The 15,000-nt window shown below is 63.0% G+C and overlaps 1 non-coding gene across 1 annotated transcript; it reads left to right on the top strand.

Annotated features, from left to right (window-relative positions):
• The first annotated feature begins 11,553 nt into the window (after positions 1-11,553).
• On the top strand, positions 11,554-13,368 carry LOC142791022 (small subunit ribosomal RNA). The gene has a single exon (XR_012889944.1). It is a non-coding gene; the product is annotated as a small subunit ribosomal RNA (ribosomal RNA).
• Positions 13,369-15,000: the final 1,632 nt, after the last annotated feature.

The raw sequence follows: 15,000 nt of genomic DNA, 5'->3' as shown, positions 1-15,000 counted from the left end.
TTGCCCCGGTGGTTCCACCGCCAGGCTTAAGCGCGAACTTTTTTTGTTTGTTTTCTTTTGATTAAGCGCAAGCTTTTTTCTTTGTTTTCTTTTGATTAAGCGCGGGCTTTTTTCTTTGTTTTTTTTTTTTGATTTCGCCCCGGCAGACGCGGTTTTTGCGCCGCCCCGGCTGACGCGGTTTTTGCCGCCCCGGCTGACGCAGTTCGGACTTAGCACTTTTCGGCTGTGCCTGGCTGGCGGCCCACTCACTCGATCGCCATGTCTGTTTGCCACAGTTTTCCCGGTGGTGCCGCACCCGGGCTCGCCCCGGCTGACGCAGTTTTCGCGCCGCCCCGGCTGACGCGGTTTCGTGCCGCCCCGGCAGACGCGGTTTTCGCGCCGCCCCGGCTGACGCGGTTTCGTGCCGCCCCGGCAGACGCAGTTCGGACTTAGCACTTTTCGGCTGTGCCTGGCTGGCGGCCCACTCACTCAATCGCCATGTCTGTTTGCCACAGTTTTCCCGGTGGTGCCGCACCCGGGCTCGCCCCGGCTGACGCAGTTTTCGCGCCGCCCCGGCTGACGCGGTTTCGTGCCGCCCCGGCAGACGCGGTTTTCGCGCCGCCCCGGCTGACGCGGTTTCGTGCCGCCCCGGCAGACGCAGTTCGGACTTAGCACTTTTCGGCTGTGCCTGGCTGGCGGCCCACTCACTCGATCGCCATGTCTGTTTGCCACAGTTTTCCCGGTGGTGCCGCACCCGGGCTCGCCCCGGCAGACGCGTTTTTTTTTTCTTTCGCCCCGGCTGACGCAGTTTTCGCGCCGCCCCGGCTGACGCGGTTTCGTGCCGCCCCGGCAGACGCGGTTTTTTGCGCCGCCCCGGCTGACGCGGTTTTTGCCGCCCCGGCTGACGCAGTTCGGACTTAGCACTTTTCGGCTGTGCCTGGCTGGCGGCCCACTCACTCGATCGCCATGTCTGTTTGCCACAGTTTTCCCGGTGGTGCCGCACCCGGGCTCGCCCCGGCTGACGCAGTTTTCGCGCCGCCCCGGCTGACGCGGTTTCGTGCCGCCCCGGCAGACGCGGTTTTCGCGCCGCCCCGGCTGACGCAGTTCGGACTTAGCACTTTTTGGGCTGAGCCTGGCTGGCGGCCCACTCACTCGATCGCCATGTCTGTTTGCCACAGTCTTCCCGGTGGTGCCGCACCCGGGCTCGCCCCGGCTGACGCAGTTTTCGCGCCGCCCCGGCTGACGCGGTTTCGTGCCGCCCCGGCAGACGCGGTTTTCGCGCCGCCCCGGCTGACGCGGTTTCGTGCCGCCCCGGCAGACGCGGTTTTCGCGCCGCCCCGGCTGACGCGGTTTCGTGCCGCCCCGGCAGACGCAGTTCGGACTTAGCACTTTTCGGCTGTGCCTGGCTGGCGGCCCACTCACTCAATCGCCATGTCTGTTTGCCACAGTTTTCCCGGTGGTGCCGCACCCGGGCTCGCCCCGGCTGACGCAGTTTTCGCGCCGCCCCGGCTGACGCGGTTTCGTGCCGCCCCGGCAGACGCGGTTTTCGCGCCGCCCCGGCTGACGCGGTTTCGTGCCGCCCCGGCAGACGCAGTTCGGACTTAGCACTTTTCGGCTGTGCCTGGCTGGCGGCCCACTCACTCGATCGCCATGTCTGTTTGCCACAGTTTTCCCGGTGGTGCCGCACCCGGGCTCGCCCCGGCAGACGCGTTTTTTTTTCTTTCGCCCCGGCTGACGCAGTTTTCGCGCCGCCCCGGCTGACGCGGTTTCGTGCCGCCCCGGCAGACGCGGTTTTTTGCGCCGCCCCGGCTGACGCGGTTTTTGCCGCCCCGGCTGACGCAGTTCGGACTTAGCACTTTTCGGCTGTGCCTGGCTGGCGGCCCACTCACTCGATCGCCATGTCTGTTTGCCACAGTTTTCCCGGTGGTGCCGCACCCGGGCTCGCCCCGGCTGACGCAGTTTTCGCGCCGCCCCGGCTGACGCGGTTTCGTGCCGCCCCGGCAGACGCGGTTTTCGCGCCGCCCCGGCTGACGCAGTTCGGACTTAGCACTTTTTGGGCTGAGCCTGGCTGGCGGCCCACTCACTCGATCGCCATGTCTGTTTGCCACAGTCTTCCCGGTGGTGCCGCACCCGGGCTCGCCCCGGCAGACGCGTTTTTTTTTCTTTCGCCCCGGCAGACGTGGTTCCCCCCCCCCCCTTTTCGCTCGCCCCGGCTGACGAGGTTTTCGCGCCGCCCCGGCTGACGCAGTTTTCGCGCCGCCCCGGCTGACGCGGTTTCGTGCCGCCCCGGCTGACGCGGTTTTCGCGCCGCCCCGGCTGACGCGGTTTTTGCGTCGCCCCGGCTGACACGGTTCGGACTTTGCACTTTTCGGCTGTGCCTGGCTGGCGGCCCACTCACTCGATCGCCATGTCTGTTTGCCACAGTTTTCCCGGTGGTGCCGCACCCGGGCTCGCCCCGGCTGACGCAGTTTTCGCGCCGCCCCGGCTGACGCGGTTTCGTGCCGCCCCGGCAGACGCGGTTTTCGCGCCGCCCCGGCTGACGCGGTTTCGTGCCGCCCCGGCAGACGCAGTTCGGACTTAGCACTTTTTGGGCTGAGCCTGGCTGGCGGCCCACTCACTCGATCGCCATGTCTGTTTGCCACAGTCTTCCCGGTGGTGCCGCACCCGGGCTCGCCCCGGCTGACGCAGTTTTCGCGCCGCCCCGGCTGACGCGGTTTCGTGCCGCCCCGGCAGACGCGGTTTTCGCGCCGCCCCGGCTGACGCGGTTTCGTGCCGCCCCGGCAGACGCGGTTTTCGCGCCGCCCCGGCTGACGCGGTTTCGTGCCGCCCCGGCAGACGCAGTTCGGACTTAGCACTTTTCGGCTGTGCCTGGCTGGCGGCCCACTCACTCAATCGCCATGTCTGTTTGCCACAGTTTTCCCGGTGGTGCCGCACCCGGGCTCGCCCCGGCTGACGCAGTTTTCGCGCCGCCCCGGCTGACGCGGTTTCGTGCCGCCCCGGCAGACGCGGTTTTCGCGCCGCCCCGGCTGACGCGGTTTCGTGCCGCCCCGGCAGACGCAGTTCGGACTTAGCACTTTTCGGCTGTGCCTGGCTGGCGGCCCACTCACTCGATCGCCATGTCTGTTTGCCACAGTTTTCCCGGTGGTGCCGCACCCGGGCTCGCCCCGGCAGACGCGTTTTTTTTTTCTTTCGCCCCGGCTGACGCAGTTTTCGCGCCGCCCCGGCTGACGCGGTTTCGTGCCGCCCCGGCAGACGCGGTTTTTTGCGCCGCCCCGGCTGACGCGGTTTTTGCCGCCCCGGCTGACGCAGTTCGGACTTAGCACTTTTCGGCTGTGCCTGGCTGGCGGCCCACTCACTCGATCGCCATGTCTGTTTGCCACAGTTTTCCCGGTGGTGCCGCACCCGGGCTCGCCCCGGCTGACGCAGTTTTCGCGCCGCCCCGGCTGACGCGGTTTCGTGCCGCCCCGGCAGACGCGGTTTTCGCGCCGCCCCGGCTGACGCAGTTCGGACTTAGCACTTTTTGGGCTGAGCCTGGCTGGCGGCCCACTCACTCGATCGCCATGTCTGTTTGCCACAGTCTTCCCGGTGGTGCCGCACCCGGGCTCGCCCCGGCAGACGCGTTTTTTTTTCTTTCGCCCCGGCAGACGTGGTTCCCCCCCCCCCCTTTTCGCTCGCCCCGGCTGACGAGGTTTTCGCGCCGCCCCGGCTGACGCAGTTTTCGCGCCGCCCCGGCTGACGCGGTTTCGTGCCGCCCCGGCTGACGCGGTTTTCGCGCCGCCCCGGCTGACGCGGTTTTTGCGTCGCCCCGGCTGACACGGTTCGGACTTTGCACTTTTCGGCTGTGCCTGGCTGGCGGCCCACTCACTCGATCGCCATGTCTGTTTGCCACAGTTTTCCCGGTGGTGCCGCACCCGGGCTCGCCCCGGCTGACGCAGTTTTCGCGCCGCCCCGGCTGACGCGGTTTCGTGCCGCCCCGGCAGACGCGGTTTTCGCGCCGCCCCGGCTGACGCGGTTTCGTGCCGCCCCGGCAGACGCAGTTCGGACTTAGCACTTTTTGGGCTGAGCCTGGCTGGCGGCCCACTCACTCGATCGCCATGTCTGTTTGCCACAGTCTTCCCGGTGGTGCCGCACCCGGGCTCGCCCCGGCTGACGCAGTTTTCGCGCCGCCCCGGCTGACGCGGTTTCGTGCCGCCCCGGCAGACGCGGTTTTCGCGCCGCCCCGGCTGACGCGGTTTCGTGCCGCCCCGGCAGACGCGGTTTTCGCGCCGCCCCGGCTGACGCGGTTTCGTGCCGCCCCGGCAGACGCAGTTCGGACTTAGCACTTTTCGGCTGTGCCTGGCTGGCGGCCCACTCACTCAATCGCCATGTCTGTTTGCCACAGTTTTCCCGGTGGTGCCGCACCCGGGCTCGCCCCGGCTGACGCAGTTTTCGCGCCGCCCCGGCTGACGCGGTTTCGTGCCGCCCCGGCAGACGCGGTTTTCGCGCCGCCCCGGCTGACGCGGTTTCGTGCCGCCCCGGCAGACGCAGTTCGGACTTAGCACTTTTCGGCTGTGCCTGGCTGGCGGCCCACTCACTCGATCGCCATGTCTGTTTGCCACAGTTTTCCCGGTGGTGCCGCACCCGGGCTCGCCCCGGCAGACGCGTTTTTTTTTTTCTTTCGCCCCGGCTGACGCAGTTTTCGCGCCGCCCCGGCTGACGCGGTTTCGTGCCGCCCCGGCAGACGCGGTTTTTTGCGCCGCCCCGGCTGACGCGGTTTTTGCCGCCCCGGCTGACGCAGTTCGGACTTAGCACTTTTCGGCTGTGCCTGGCTGGCGGCCCACTCACTCGATCGCCATGTCTGTTTGCCACAGTTTTCCCGGTGGTGCCGCACCCGGGCTCGCCCCGGCTGACGCAGTTTTCGCGCCGCCCCGGCTGACGCGGTTTCGTGCCGCCCCGGCAGACGCGGTTTTCGCGCCGCCCCGGCTGACGCAGTTCGGACTTAGCACTTTTTGGGCTGAGCCTGGCTGGCAGCCCACTCACTCGATCGCCATGTCTGTTTGCCACAGTCTTCCCGGTGGTGCCGCACCCGGGCTCGCCCCGGCAGACGCGTTTTTTTTTCTTTCGCCCCGGCAGACGTGGTTCCCCCCCCCCTTTTCGCTCGCCCCGGCTGACGAGGTTTTCGCGCCGCCCCGGCTGACGCAGTTTTCGCGCCGCCCCGGCTGACGCGGTTTCGTGCCGCCCCGGCTGACGCGGTTTTCGCGCCGCCCCGGCTGACGCGGTTTTTGCGTCGCCCCGGCTGACACGGTTCGGACTTTGCACTTTTCGGCTGTGCCTGGCTGGCGGCCCACTCACTCGATCGCCATGTCTGTTTGCCACAGTTTTCCCGGTGGTGCCGCACCCGGGCTCGCCCCGGCTGACGCAGTTTTCGCGCCGCCCCGGCTGACGCGGTTTCGTGCCGCCCCGGCAGACGCGGTTTTCGCGCCGCCCCGGCTGACGCGGTTTCGTGCCGCCCCGGCAGACGCAGTTCGGACTTAGCACTTTTCGGCTGTGCCTGGCTGGCGGCCCACTCACTCAATCGCCATGTCTGTTTGCCACAGTTTTCCCGGTGGTGCCGCACCCGGGCTCGCCCCGGCTGACGCAGTTTTCGCGCCGCCCCGGCTGACGCGGTTTCGTGCCGCCCCGGCAGACGCGGTTTTCGCGCCGCCCCGGCTGACGCGGTTTCGTGCCGCCCCGGCAGACGCAGTTCGGACTTAGCACTTTTCGGCTGTGCCTGGCTGGCGGCCCACTCACTCGATCGCCATGTCTGTTTGCCACAGTTTTCCCGGTGGTGCCGCACCCGGGCTCGCCCCGGCAGACGCGTTTTTTTTTTCTTTCGCCCCGGCTGACGCAGTTTTCGCGCCGCCCCGGCTGACGCGGTTTCGTGCCGCCCCGGCAGACGCGGTTTTTTGCGCCGCCCCGGCTGACGCGGTTTTTGCCGCCCCGGCTGACGCAGTTCGGACTTAGCACTTTTCGGCTGTGCCTGGCTGGCGGCCCACTCACTCGATCGCCATGTCTGTTTGCCACAGTTTTCCCGGTGGTGCCGCACCCGGGCTCGCCCCGGCTGACGCAGTTTTCGCGCCGCCCCGGCTGACGCGGTTTCGTGCCGCCCCGGCAGACGCGGTTTTCGCGCCGCCCCGGCTGACGCAGTTCGGACTTAGCACTTTTTGGGCTGAGCCTGGCTGGCGGCCCACTCACTCGATCGCCATGTCTGTTTGCCACAGTCTTCCCGGTGGTGCCGCACCCGGGCTCGCCCCGGCAGACGCGTTTTTTTTTCTTTCGCCCCGGCAGACGTGGTTCCCCCCCCCCCCTTTTCGCTCGCCCCGGCTGACGAGGTTTTCGCGCCGCCCCGGCTGACGCAGTTTTCGCGCCGCCCCGGCTGACGCGGTTTCGTGCCGCCCCGGCTGACGCGGTTTTCGCGCCGCCCCGGCTGACGCGGTTTTTGCGTCGCCCCGGCTGACACGGTTCGGACTTTGCACTTTTCGGCTGTGCCTGGCTGGCGGCCCACTCACTCGATCGCCATGTCTGTTTGCCACAGTTTTCCCGGTGGTGCCGCACCCGGGCTTGCCCCGGCAGACGCGTTTTTTTTTTCTTTCGCCCCGGCTGACGCAGTTTTCGCCCCGCCCCGGCTGACGCGGTTTCGTGCCGCCCCGGCAGACGCGGTTTTTTGCGCCGCCCCGGCTGACGCGGTTTTTGCCGCCCCGGCTGACGCAGTTCGGACTTTGCACTTTTTGGCTGAGCCTGGCTGGCGGCCCACTCACTCGATCGCCATGTCTGTTTGCCACAGTTTTCCCGGTGGTGCCGCACCCGGGCTCGCCCCGGCAGACGCGTTTTTTTTTTCCTTCGCCCCGGCAGACGTGGTTCCCCCCCCCCCTCCGTCTTTCTTTTTGTTTTTTTTTTTCGCCGCGGCTGAAGTGGATTTTTCGGTGCCTCGACGCCCCGGTAGTCGCGGTTTTTCCGTTTCCGCACGGCCCCGGCTGACGCTGCTCGGTCACAGTCGCCTTTTGTGAGGATTGCAGACTTCTTGAGCGCGGGTGTTTTTTTTTGTTGTTGTTGTTGTTTTATTACGCATTCGCTCCAGCAGACGCTGTTTAGACTTTTTGTTTCCTCTTTTATCCTGCGACGAGGTGACGAGGTTTATTCGGTGCCCCGCCGCCCCGGCTGAAGTGATTTTTCCTGTCCCGTGCCGCCCCGGCTGACGCGGTTGGGACTTCGCGTTTGTTCGGCCGCCACGGGTTTTGGCGCACTCGCTCGGTTGCTTGTTGTTGCCACTTGTTGCGAACCCAGGTTTCTTGAGCGAGCGCGGGCGTTTTTTCTTCCTTTCTTTCTTTGTTCTATGTGTTAGCGAATCGGCCTTTAATATCACACGAGGACTCACAACCAACAATTTTCAGTTTGAAGTGTAAAAAATCTGCAGGTGTTGACGTAACTGACTTGCCCCGTACCCTTGAGTACATCCATGAAGTTCTCGTAGTACTACTAAATCGCATTATTCCAAGTGGAGAAATTCCCATAAACTTGCAAACCTCTACACGAAAATCGGTGCGCGTGATAAAGTTGAAAATTATCGTCCGATATCAAATGTGCCTTCTATAACACAAATTCTAGGAAAAAAAAAAAAACACTTGTTCGCCGTTTTCTGCGCCGTGACTGGCAGCACTCCGGCGAAGCGAAACGGGGTCGATTCGAGCACGATATCGGCGTCTTTCGACGTGCTCGCCGGCGACCGTCGCACGAGTACGTCGCACGAGCGCGTCTGCCGGGGCGCCGTTTGCGAAGCCGACGCAAAAGTGGGAACCGCCGCTCGGATGATCGCCGCTTTCGGCAGAGTGAGTGTTGGCACTCCGGGGAAGCGAAACAGCGTGAATGCGCCCACGAAATCGGCGTATTTTGAAGTGCCCGCCGGCGACCGTCGCACGAGTACGGTAAACCGCGTCAGCCGGGGCGTAGTTCGGGACGCCGACGAAAAAGTGGGAAGCGCAACTCGGATCTTCGCCGTTTTTGCAGGAGTGAGTGGCGGCCCTCCTGCGAGACCAAGAAGCATCGATTCGTGCACGAATTCGGCGCCTTTCGACGTGATCGCCGGCGACCGTCGCTCGAGTAGGGCAAACCGCGTCTGCCGGGGCGGGCTTCGGGACGCCGATGCGAAAGTGGGAAACGCTGCTCGGATGTTCGCCGTTTTTGGCCGAGTGAGTGCTGGCACTCGGGCGAAGCCAAACGGGGCCGATTACGGCACGATATCGGCGTCTTTCGACGTGCCCGGCGGCGACCGTCGCACGAGTACGGTAAACCGCGTCAGCCCGGGCGGAGTTCGGGACGCCGATGCGAAAGTGGAGAACGCCGCTCGGATCTTCGCCGTTTTTGGAGGAGTGAGTGGCGGCACTCCGGAGAAGCCAAGGAGCACCAATTAGCGCACGATATCGGCGTCTTTCGACGCGCTCGCCGGCGACCGTCGCACGAGTAGGGCAAACCGCGTCTGCCGGGGCGGGGTTTACGACGCCGACGCAAAAGTGGGAACCGCCGCTCGGATGTTGGCCGTTTTTGGCAGAGTGAGTGCTGGCACACCGGCGACGCGAAAGAGCGCGAAAGCGCCCACGAAAGTGGCGTATTTGGACGTGCTTGACGGCGACCGCTGCAGGAGTACGAAAAACCACGTCAGCCGGGGCGAGCGACCCACGGCGGTCTGGGTGCTTATCGCTGCTATTATAGGGGCACCCCGGCAGACGCAGAAAAAAAAATTTTTTTTCGACCTTCTTTTTTGCTGGTCGAGCTCGGGTAACCCAGGTCGCAATGGGAGCCGCGCACGAAAGCGGCGTCGCGAGACGCGTTCGCGGTCGCTAGTCGCACGAGCTCGGCAACCGCGTCAGCCGGCGCGGAGTTCGGGATGCCGACGGCTAAGTGGGTACCGCTGCTCGGATGTTCGCCGTTTTTGGCCGAGTGAGTGCTGGCACTCCGGCGAAGCGAAACGGGGCCGATTCGGGCACGATATCGGCGTATTTCGACGTGCTCGCCGGCGACCGTCGCACGAGTACGGCAAAGCGCGTCTGCCGGGGCGAGGTTTGCGATGCCGACGAAAAAGTGGGAAGCGCCGCTCGGATCTTCGCCGTTTTTGCAGGAGTGAGTGGCGGCCCTCCTGCGAGACCAAGAAGCATCGACTCGCGCACGATATCGGTGTCTTTCGACGTGCCCGCCGGCCACCGCCGCACGAGTACGGCAAACCGCGTATGCCGGGGCGGGGTTGGCGACGCCGACGCAAAAGTGGGAACCGCCACTAGGATGTTCGCCGTTTTTGGCAGAGTGAGTGCTGGCACTCCGGCGAAGCGAAAGAGCGCGAATGCGCCCACGAAAGTGGCGTGTTTGGACGTGCTTGACGACGACCACCGCAGGAAAACGAAAAACCACGTCAGCCGGGGCGAGCGACCCATGGCGGTCTGGGTGCTTATCGCTGCTATTATAGGGGCACCCCGGCAGACACAAAAAAAAAAAAAAATTTTTTTCGACATTCTTTTTTGCTCGTCGACCTCGGGTGACCCAGGTCGCAGTGGGAGCCGCGCACGAAAGCGGCGTCGCGAGACGGCTTCGCGGTCGCTAGTCGCACGAGCTCGGCAACCGCGTCTGCCGGGGCGGAGTTCGGGACGCCGACGGCTAAGTGGGAACCGCCGCTCGGATGTTCGCCGTTTGTGGCCGAGTGAGTGCTGGCACTCCGGCGAAGCCAAACGGGGCCGATTCCGGCACGATATCGGCGTCTTTCTACGTGCTCGCCGGCGACCGTCGCACGAGTACGGCAAAGTGCGTCTGCCGGGGCGGGGTTTGCGACGCGTACGCAATAGTGAGAACCGTCGCTCGGATGTTCGTCGTCTTTCGCCGAGCCAGTGCTGGCACTCCGGCGAAGCCGAACGGAGCCGATTCGGGCACGATATCGGCGTCTTTCCACGTGCTCGCCGGCGACCGTCGCACGAGTACGGTAAACCGCGTCAGCCGGGGCGGAGTTCGGGACGCCGATGCGAAAGTGGGAAGCGCCGCTCGGATCTTCGCCGTTTTTGGAGGAGTCAGTGGCGGCACTCCGGTGAAGCCAAGGTGCGCCAATTCGCGCACGATATCGGCGTCTTTCGACGTGCCCGCCGGCCACCGTCGCACGAGTACGGCAAACCTCGTCTGCCGGGGCGGGGTTTGCGACGCCGACGCAAAAGTGGGAACCGCCGCTCGGATGTTCGCCGTTTTTGGCAGAGTGAGTGCTGGCACTCCGGCGAAGCGAAAGAGCGTGAATGCGCCCACGAAAGTAGCGTATTTGGACGTGCTTGACGGCGACCGCCGCAGGAGTACGAAAAACCACGTCAGCCGGGGCGAGCGACCCACGGCGGTCTGGGTGCTTATCGCTGCTATTATAGGGGCACCCCGGCAGACGCAGAAAGAAAAAAAAAAAATGGGGACATGGCGTGCGTCACCGTGCGGCTTCGCAGCGTTGCCGAAGTCGCCGAGCCCTTCGACTGAGCCGAACGGCGGACAGGGAACGTTGGTCGGCCGTTCTAACCTGTCGGTGCCACGCCGAGACGTCGTTAAGGAAAACCGCGTCGTGGGCCTCTACGACGCCGTCGAGTCGTTGTACGTTTGGTGTCCAGCGTGTCGGCGGCGAGTAGCGGACACGTCGTTCACGACTTCGGTCTTTCGCAGTCGACGCGAACTTGCGGAGAGTCGTGGTGCCTCACGTTTTCGGCAGAAACCGCGGCGGAATTTTCCCGTGCGTGCGCGCACGACCTCGGTGCTGTGCCGTCAGCGTAGTGTTGCACAAACTCGTGGCCTACCCAAGGTGCGGTACGTTTGCGGCCGTATCCTCGGTGGGAATTTCGTGAGTAGGGTCGCAAATTCTACGACCTCGGCGGGTTTGAGAGCGACGTAGACTTGTGGCACGCTCAACGTGCCACACGTTTCGGGGCACACCCGCGGTGAAATTTTCTCGAGTACGCTCGTATTAGTGCCCAAGGAGGTCTGGGTACTTATCGCTGCTATTATGTGGGGGTTCTCGTGAGCGGCGTACGCGAAAGCGACCGGGTGTCTGATATGCGGCGGGCTTCGGCCTCGTCAAGCGTGTCCTCGGGTCTGCTCCAGGGGAATCCACGGCAGTCGTCTGCAGCCTGATCCGCTTGATGCGTTAGGGGCTGGTTGTCGGACGGTGCCGTTTTACCACGATATCGAGGTGTGTTCCGTGTCGTCCTCGGGCGATTCAGATGCGAAAGCGCCGAAGACGCGGGCGTGACCCGTCGTCTGGCGGCTTTGCAGTCTCGGCTCCGTTGCTAGTTCCGGCCGGTCCACCGACAGTGCAGCGGGCTTGGGCAACCCGCACGGCGCGACCGAGTCGATGCAACGAAAAAGAGCGAGCATGAACGTGCTTCTTGCCGCACGGCTCCCACTCGTCTTTCGGGAAGGTTGTGCCGTAGCGAGCTCGAACGCCGTCATCTCGGAGTGCAAAATAAGCGTGTTGGGGCGCCTGAAGGTGGCCTCCGCCGCACACAGACTGCGTCCGGCCCGCCGAAGGCGAGGACGGACGCGCAGTCGAACGATTACCTGGTTGATCCTGCCAGTAATCATATGCTTGTCTCAAAGATTAAGCCATGCATGTCTAAGTACATGCCGAAATAAGGCGAAACCGCGAATGGCTCATTAAATCAGTTATGGTTCCTTAGATCGTTTCTTCCTACTTGGATAACTGTGGCAATTCTAGAGCTAATACATGCAGTGAGCCTGGAGCCCTTTGGGTAACGGGTGCTTTTATTAGACCAAGATCGATCGGGTTTCGGCCCGTATTGTGTGGTGACTCTGGATAACTTTGTGCTGATCGCATGGCCACGAGCCGGCGACGTTTCTTTCAAGTGTCTGCCTTATCAACTTTCGATGGTAGGTTACTTGCTTACCATGGTTGTTACGGGTAACGGAGAATCAGGGTTCGATTCCGGAGAGGGAGCCTGAGAAACGGCTACCACATCCAAGGAAGGCAGCAGGCGCGCAAATTACCCACTCCCGGCACGGGGAGGTAGTGACGAAAAATAACAATACGGGACTCTTTTGAGGCCCCGTAATTGAAATGAGTACACTCTAAATCCTTTAACGAGGATCAATTGGAGGGCAAGTCTGGTGCCAGCAGCCGCGGTAATTCCAGCTCCAATAGCGTATACTAAAGCTGCTGCGGTTAAAAAGCTCGTAGTTGGATCTCAGTTCCAGACGAGTAGTGCATCTACCCGATGCGACGGCTCGGACTGAACATCATGCCGGTTCTTTCTTGGTGCACTTCATTGTGTGCCTCGAGATGGCCGGTGCTTTTACTTTGAAAAAATTAGAGTGCTCAACGCAGGCGAGTCGCCTGAATAAACTTGCATGGAATAATAGAACAAGACCTCGTTTCTGTTCTGTTGGTTTTTGGAATACGAGGTAATGATTAAGAGGGACGGACGGGGGCATTCGTATTGCGGCGCTAGAGGTGAAATTCTTGGACCGTCGCAAGACGAACTACTGCGAAAGCATTTGCCAAGAATGTTTTCATTGATCAAGAACGAAAGTCAGAGGTTCGAAGGCGATCAGATACCGCCCTAGTTCTGACCATAAACGATGCCAACCAGCGATCCGCCTGAGTTACTCAAATGACTCGGCGGGCAGCTTCCGGGAAACCAAAGTATTTGGGTTCCGGGGGAAGTATGGTTGCAAAGCTGAAACTTAAAGGAATTGACGGAAGGGCACCACCAGGAGTGGAGCCTGCGGCTTAATTTGACTCAACACGGGAAAACTTACCCGGCCCGGACACTGGGAGGATTGACAGATTGAGAGCTCTTTCTTGATTCGGTGGATGGTGGTGCATGGCCGTTCTTAGTTGGTGGAGCGATTTGTCTGGTTAATTCCGATAACGAACGAGACTCTAGCCTATTAAATAGGTGCGGGGTTCCCAGCACCTTACAACCTTCTTAGAGGGACAAGCGGCTCCTAGCCGCACGAAACAGAGCAATAACAGGTCTGTGATGCCCTTAGATGTCCGGGGCCGCACGCGCGCTACACTGAAGGAAGCAGCGTGTCTTTATCCCTGTCTGAAAAGACTGGGTAACCCGTGGAACTTCTTTCGTGATTGGGATAGGGGCTTGCAATTGTTCCCCTTGAACGAGGAATTCCCAGTAAGCGCGAGTCATAAGCTCGCGTTGATTACGTCCCTGCCCTTTGTACACACCGCCCGTCGCTACTACCGATTGAATGATTTAGTGAGGTCTTCGGACCGATGTCCGGCGCGGCCTTTCGGTTGCGCCGGTCTGTTGGAAAGATGACCAAACTTGATCATTTAGAGGAAGTAAAAGTCGTAACAAGGTTTCCGTAGGTGAACCTGCGGAAGGATCATTAACGGATTGTGAAGGGTGAGCGCCTCAGCTGCGTCTGCGCCCGACACTTTCTGCCGCTGACCCCGTTTGGACGCGGGGTCGGCTTTTCCCCACGGGGCTGCCTGAATGTGGAGCGGCACCCCGTGACAAATTGTTGCGCCCAGCGGACGCCAACACCGCGACCTTGGACGGTCGGCCAGGTGGCGGACGCGGGTACAAACGGCGCAACGCACTCATAGGTCGGCTTTCGACCCGCCACAGCACCGTGGCTCGAAGCGCTCGAAATGCGCGACCCGACCGCTGCGGGACCGCCTAGTACTGTAAACAGGAGCGGCGGAGCGCGAACGGCGAGTCGTGGTTACGTCGGTAGAAGGCGAGGCTGCGCGTTCCCGAAACGCCAGCCGAGTGCCCTCCCGACCGTTCGAGTGTGCAAGAACGAGACCCGACAATCGCGCGGCGACTGCCAAGTACGAGAGGAACGGCACAAGCGTCGGCGGTCGGTCAAGGAACTGGCGATGTGACGGGTCCGCTGTGCACCAGTGCATACCGTCCCGCCGTCCGCGGCAAGCGCCTCCGCGTCCTCGGGTGACGGAGGCTGCCGGTCGGTTCTTGCAGGCGAGGGATCTCGCTGGCACCGGTTCGCGTTGACGCGCGGCCGGTCATGGCACGGCGATGCGACGGCCGAGGTGCGCAGTACTCGATGGAGGAACCGCACGCTCCGATGACCGTCCCGCCCTCCGCGGCGTATGCGTACCGACCGTAATGGTTGCAGCAGCGCCGGCCGGCTTTTGAATTTGCCACACGAAACACGGTGCGAGATCGCGGTTAGGGGAGCGTCGAAGTTGCCAGGCGTTTTGCTTGCTGCCGAGGGAAAGGCGGCACGGCCACGTCGCGCTCGTCGCGATTAGCGGGTCTGCGCGCTTTGGGAAGGTGCCGCAACGACTTGCCGAAAGAGGAAGCACGGAAGAACGAGGGACTTGGACGTCCCGACAATTGAACGCACTTGCGGCCAGGCCCTTGCTGGCTTCGTTCTTCCGCCTCGAGTAGGCTCGTACGCGGCTCCGGCGCCGAAAGTGGTCCTTGGCACCGACTTCGGTGGACGTGGGAAGTGCCGCGCAAGTACGGCGCGCCTGGCTCCACCTGTTGGCTAAAGTAGGCAGCCGGATCGGCATTTTGGTGTGCGGTGGCAAACCGTGGATGCGAAAAAAGCTTGTGCGATTTCGTGGAACAAAAAGCGGGGGTCCCCCTTTTTATGCGGAGGAGACCGACCCGCCTGCCGTGGTGAACCGCGACGCCACGGTAAAAACGGGAGAGGCTTGTCGATGGGACCGTGCATCCCGCGCTCCACGGAGGCCGGGAGGCGGCCGCCCGAGGAAATGTGTAGCCGTCGAGGCCCGCATCTGCGTGCACTCTTATCCAAATGGGTGTACCGCAGGCATTTTCTGGTTAGGCGGGCCAATGAGAGCGAGCACACAACGATACCTACGGGTCCGGCTTGGAGAACCGGCTTCGACGCCTCCCGAGTATTTATAGAGGGGTGGACCACGAAAGCACTCGCAAGTAGCGAAAGCGAAACGCCGTCCGAAACACACCGTTTGCTCGATTTGCGGCAGCCGAAAAAGGCGCGGCAGAGTTTTGGAGTCCAAGCGTGCGC

This window comes from Rhipicephalus microplus, unplaced genomic scaffold, assembly GCF_043290135.1.
Source record: "Rhipicephalus microplus isolate Deutch F79 unplaced genomic scaffold, USDA_Rmic scaffold_135, whole genome shotgun sequence".
Taxonomy (NCBI): domain Eukaryota; kingdom Metazoa; phylum Arthropoda; class Arachnida; order Ixodida; family Ixodidae; genus Rhipicephalus; species Rhipicephalus microplus.
This window is presented reverse-complemented; position numbering and strand designations above follow the sequence as displayed.